At 33.0% G+C, this 6,324-nt stretch overlaps 1 long non-coding RNA gene across 1 annotated transcript; it reads right to left on the bottom strand.

Moving 5' to 3' along the window:
- Nucleotides 1-3,945: 3,945 nt before the first annotated feature.
- Nucleotides 3,946-5,793, bottom strand: LOC150036992 (uncharacterized). The gene is made up of 2 exons (XR_016528717.1): nucleotides 4,345-5,793; nucleotides 3,946-4,246 (listed from the first exon to the last, which is right to left on the bottom strand). It is a non-coding gene; the product is annotated as an uncharacterized LOC150036992 (long non-coding RNA).
- Nucleotides 5,794-6,324: the final 531 nt, after the last annotated feature.

Raw genomic sequence — 6,324 nt, 5'->3', positions numbered from 1 at the left:
CTGTAAGTGTGGAACCAGTCTTTCTCTAGAGTCATATGGTATGAACAACCAGAATCCAAGACCCAGTCTTGAATAGAGTGATCACTGAGCACTTCTTTACCTATTGCAGTAATTGTGAAGGCATCTGAGAAAGAGAATGAATTCTCTCCCGCTGTATTTGAAGATTCTGGTTGTTTGGGCTTCTTGCTTTTCCCATTTTGCTTCCTTTTGAGAGACCAACAATCCTTTTTTCCAGTGTCCTTCCTTATGACAGTAAGTACATTTAGGTTTCTTCCATTTTTCTTCATTGTGATTCAGTTTGGATTTTGACTTACCTTTGGTAAGAGTCCTTCTCCATTCTGATTATCTTTAGTTGGAAGTTGATTTGCAGATTACATTCCATTTCTTTGGTTTTGATTGCCGAAACAATAGCATTCACTATAATCGACTCGCTACCATATTCCAATGATGTTTGTACATCTTTGTAGGTTTTTGGTAAGGAATTCAAACGAATAAAAGCCTCATTTTCTTCTCCAAGTTGCTCTCCAAGGTTCTTGAATTCAGTAGTGATTTTCTTGAAATCATCCAAGTTTTCTGAAATGGATTTTGATACATCCATATTGTATGTAAAGAATTTTTCTCTGATGAACATCTTATTTGGCAGATCTCTTGAAACATACAGCTCGTTCAGCTTGTTCCAAATCTTGTAAGATGTTTCTTCTTCTATTAGCTATCTAAGTACATTGTCTGTTAGATTAAGAATCAGAGTTCCATAGGCTATTGATTCCATTGCTTCCCTTTCTTCTTCTGATATGTTGTCTTGAGATTTTTGCAGGGTCTTCTAAGGCTTTCAAAGCCTTTTGTTGTCTCAAGATTGCTCTGATCTTGCCTTTCCATAACCCAAAGTCTGTCTTACCATCAAACTTTTCTATGTCAAATCTCACAACAGCCATTCTTGGCTAATCAAGAACTGATTTCTTGATTGTACTGAAGTTCTGATACCACTGTTACAACAGCACACACGTGTAAGAAACTTTATTTATACTTTTTTTGCACTAAGCTTTATCTGAAAGGAAAAGTAAAAGAAAACTTATGTGCATGCAATTTGCCTAGGTGAAGAAGAAGGAAGGGGAACTTCGAAGACAGAGAGGAATTCTTGATGAAGAAGAAGAAGTAGATCAAGAAGGATGAGAACAGATGATTAAAGTGGTTTGGCAATCCGCCTACATCCACTATGCAAAAGAGAAGTCAGCTTTATTCATGAATGAAAACAAGACGAAGATTTTTTGCAAATATGTTCTCTCAACTCTCTCTTTTCACTCTAATGTTTTTTCTTTTTTTTTTACATTACATAAATCATTCTGAACAGAGGTGAGGTATTTATAGCAGTTGATGGAGAGCAGTTACAGCTGATTTAGGGAAGCAATTTCAAACGATAAGCCTTTCTGCCCGTTTTTAACATATAGCTTTGGCCAAGTTTGGTTTCTAGCATTGTTTTCTATGATTCATTAAAATGGTATGAATTGTTTGTAAGTCTAAGTTTGTATTTTTTTGTGTATTTGTGGAGGGGTGAGTTGAAATTATATAGCTTTAGTTCAGATAATTACCCAAGTGTTGTGTTAAATATGAATGTTTATGTTTATGAATGGTAAGAGTATGAATTGCATTTATCTATCAAGGTTAGATTGGGCCCCCGTGGATTTGAGTTTATTATTTTGTTAAGTTTATTTTATAATTGCTATATTTTTTAAGTTCGAATAAGTTGAGTTCTTTATGAGATATATTGTTGAAATTATGTGATACTTGAAAGTTGTATTTGAGATTAGTTTTCAATGTCGAATTGAGAATTTTTTATACGTTTAATCTTAATAATAATACTCTAATGTCTCAACTTAATTAAAGCTCACAACATGTCAACACACTTTCTCCTATATGCTACTCCAAGATATATCTTTGTGGACCACTATATAGGTAAATATTATTTTCTAATATCACTCCTCTCTCTTTTATATAACAAAGAATATTATCGATGACTTTGTTTCATTTGAAATGTACGAAAACTTTTGATTTGCTTAATTATTATTGATCCGGGTTCTAAAATTTAAGTTTTGAAAGCCAAAATAAAAAAAATAATGGAAATATTAAAAAAAATGTTAAACTCCCACTGACTTCGTTGGGCATTAGACTATCCCCGACAGGTCAACCATCGTTGTGAGTTCATTCAAGGGAATCAGGTGGTGTTGCATATGCCCAATGGCACTGTGGCCCATTAGGAGTAAGTACAATGTCTGACGTGGTGTTTACACCTTCAGGAGATACTTACTCTCGACGGCGTATTTACAGCATCGGGAGTAAATCCCAATCCCTTACGACCCGATGGGTATATCTCGATGCTCTTTCCCGGCCAGTTGAGGCATTAGGAAAATACTTCTTTCTAGAGAAAAGATTTTTCTTTTCTTTTCTTTTCTTTTCTTTGACAACATGTGCGAGTGAGGAATTGCAGACTAAATTGAATTTGATTGAAATTGATTGATCTAATTTGTCTTTCTTATTAAAATTTGACCAATTTTGTAGATTATAGTTTGAATCAAAATTTTTAACGTGCTAAGATTCTTAAACGGCTCCAATGTCAGTAGGCTGCTTTTCATTGCATTCAGATCAAGAATTCAAATTCCTGTTCTCATTTATTTATTTTTTCTTTTCAAATTAATTAGATAAAAACACATTTAACACTTCCCCATAGCCTAATTTTAAAACTGTTTAGATTTTTAGAATATTTTACAAAAATTGTCTAACAGAATACTACACATTTTCCTTAAAAAATTAGAGTATTTGAAAATAGCCTATCATAAAATGATGAGAAAATTGAAAAAAGAAAAACTCAATTTTCAATGGTGAATACATATATTAATTATAACAGTGTATTGCTTTTCTTTGATGTAATGGTTAAAAGTTATAAAGCGGAAGTGAGCTTGTAGCATACGCTTTATCCTAAAGGTTGGAAGTTCAATCTCCTATCTCCACCGTGTGGAATGGGCATGAGTTATAGTACCTTGTTAGTGGGGTTACATTGAGAAAGTAAATGAGAGTTGAAAAATGGAGAGAGAAGCAGATAAAGCATAATTCCCAGAATGAAGAGTAGAGTGGCAATGGATGAAGATATGATGGCAACATACACACATATATGAATAAAGAGGGTAAAGTAAAAAGAAATATTCTTCCAAATATAACATTATAGTGTATCCCAAGAATGATCCAAAAGCATATGTGAAATGCCCTAATGGTACGGCCTCAAGCATATTCAAACTTCAAGGGGGTTATATGCGAATCATGGAGCCCTATAAATAATATGTTGCACAACCCATTCTCTCAACAAACTTTATCGATCGATGAATGAATGAGAAGAATGAGAGGGCGGATCTCTTTTGGCAGGTGAATTGTAAATATTAATCTGCCAAAAGAGACTTGCCCTGCCATTCAACTCTTCTACCTACCAAACATATATATATATATATTGACGATACTCAAACTGGATGGCTGTGAGTCTTATACCTTCTTCTTATTGAGTGTATATATAAGGTATATATTTATTTCTTAATTGAATTCGTATGTTTGTTTTTCTATCCACCGAACAAAATGGGACAACTCATTCTACATCCTATTCATATCCTACAAAAGTAATTTGAACGGACAAAGATCATTGTTGATTAATATATTTTAGATTCAATTTGGCTAATACCCTAAACCCACAGAAGCAAGGATTTGTATAATGTATTCATAAATGATAAGTTTAAAAAATTTATCTCTATCAAAATAAATCTGTTTTTTTTAAGGAATCAAGACTTTTCATTAATCAAATGAAAAAGAGATTATATCCTACTACAATCTAAGCGTGTTGGTTATTTACCGATTTTTAACTTATAAGATAATTAAACATTGCTCGTCTATCATAGCTTGGAAGGTGGATGCAAAAATGCTATAAGCTAAGTCATGTGATCATCTAATAAAAATCTACAACATGGGTTTTCTTTGGGTACTCGTTAAAGGGAAAAATTAATATTATATTATCGATAAAGTAATATTGAAGTGGGCATCTGTGGCTGTGGCAGACTACAAATAATGGGTGGTACTCGTCCCATCCACCAAAGAAAAATTAAAGTGTTCAAACATTCTAAGCTTTGTAATTGACGAGCTATGGAAACATGCAGATGCGCCTATTCTTGAGGACTGTTGTGGGCTGATTTGAACACCCCAAGTCAAGAATTTCCTGTGAATACACATGAGATGGATGTAAATTCATTTTCATCTCTAAAATTCTTGCTAAAACAAAAAAAAAAATCTGTAACTTAGGGTTTGTACAAGTACCATGTCAAGATATATCCTTGTTTTGCATTTCACATCTCCAAATTCACGTCTTCCCCAGATTCCCATCCTTGTTTGGAATAACATCTTCTCCATGTACTCTTTATTTTGAAAGTAGGTCTTCTCTAAATAACAAATTCACCGTTGTTTTCACGGGAAGGTTAGATATATTTTTCTGTGACTGTATTTTGTCATCAACAGGACACATGAATGAATAAAAATATAAGTAATAAAAAAGGAGAAGCGAAAGAAAAATGAATAAAATAGGAGGGACGTTATATATTGTAAATTGTAATAGAGGTGAATCTGCAGAAGAATCGCTGGGCAAATCTCCTTTGGCAGAAAGCATATAATATAAAGTGAAGCAGCAAATAAAAAGCAACAAAAATAGGTGGGTGATTGAGTTTATATATGTGACCCTGCCAATAGAGACTTGGCCCTGCGATGCAACTGCAGTACTGTATGTACCTACTCCGATCCCCAACTTCTCGTCCTCCTATCCTCATTATATATGTCACACTAATAAGCATATCCTTTTGGCATAAATACATTATTATTCTTGTTGTTATTATTTCACACTTTACCATCTCAGGTGCCTCCTCCTTGATTATATTCCTTCGTTTGTTTAATGCTAAATCTCTGCAAAGAATATCTTTTTTCTCTCCAAAAGTCTGAAATTTTGAATATTGAGTCCACTTGTATTCCAATTTTTTCAATATCGTGGGTGTTCAACCCACTTGTTGCACAAACAAGACTTTTATTTTAAACTTATGTTTTCTGAGTTGAATTCGGCCTAAATCTTAGGTTGACCTATCTTGAAAGCCCTAGGTTTTCTGTAATATAAGGATGACCTAAGGAAAAAAGAGTGAAAAAGAGGCAGAAAATCGAAGAGAAAGCCATCGGTTTTTCAGCGACAACTTTTACAAAGTTGTTCATTTTTGGAGTTTGAATCATTGGATCGTGTTGAAATTTGGTCATCATATTCGGGACACATAGAGTCTTGTTTTGAACGGTTAGATCGTTGCTTGAAGCTCTAATTTGTTAGTAATCACTGCCGTACAGAATCTATAAAACTTGGTGATTTTCATTTCTTTTTATCTTTGTTATCTTTTATGTATGAAAGTATTGGTGGATAGTGAACCTTTGTATGATTGATTTGGGTTCTTTTTCCCTTAATTTTATCGACAATGATGGACTTTTCATAAATCTCGTGGTTTTTACTCTTCATATCGAAGGTGATTGTTTTGGAGGAGATCTTAATGAGTTGTTGTTATATTGTTTGGATCCGGGGGATTTTTTTTTTTTTTTTTTTTTTTTTGAGTTATTATATGGTGCTTAATTAATTTGGGGGAAGAAGCAAAAGAATGTTATAAATGGGCATATCGTTTGTTTACAATTGCTGAATTGAGTGTGGCCTAAAGAAACTTGATTTATGCTGTGGATGCAGAAACTCGACTCTGCCAATTGATTTAATTTTATGGCCGGGATGACGTGGCAACCCCTTTCTCTTTACTTTACCAATTTGTGGCATTTCATCACCCTCAAAGGCCATTTCTACACGATTCTTTACCCAACATCTCATGGATTGAAATTGGATAACACTTTCAAAATCAATCCATATTCTCTCTTCATCATTGTATATATTATTCTATAGAATTACATTATTTATATTATTAACCAACCTTTACTTTTAAGTTTTAAGTTGTCCTACATATTACTTCAGAACGAGTAATACAATTAAAAAACTGTCATATGGTCATTTATTTTTTAGAAAAAAAATTATTAAAAATCTATTTTTTTTATGGATAGAGGAAGGGAAGCATGGACTTAGAAGTTGCACTTAAATATTAACACTAAAAAAAAAAAATCAAAGCAAAATTTGGCCCAATTCAACGGCTTCTAGGATTGTTTTAAAATTTACCCATACAAATAATTGATCATATTTTTTAATTGTTGATAAATCTCAAATTTATATATTGTATC

This window comes from Benincasa hispida, chromosome 3 (genome assembly GCF_027475165.1).
Source record: "Benincasa hispida cultivar pf3 chromosome 3, pf3_genome.v1.1, whole genome shotgun sequence".
Classification (NCBI taxonomy): Eukaryota; Viridiplantae; Streptophyta; class Magnoliopsida; order Cucurbitales; family Cucurbitaceae; genus Benincasa; species Benincasa hispida.
This window is presented reverse-complemented; position numbering and strand designations above follow the sequence as displayed.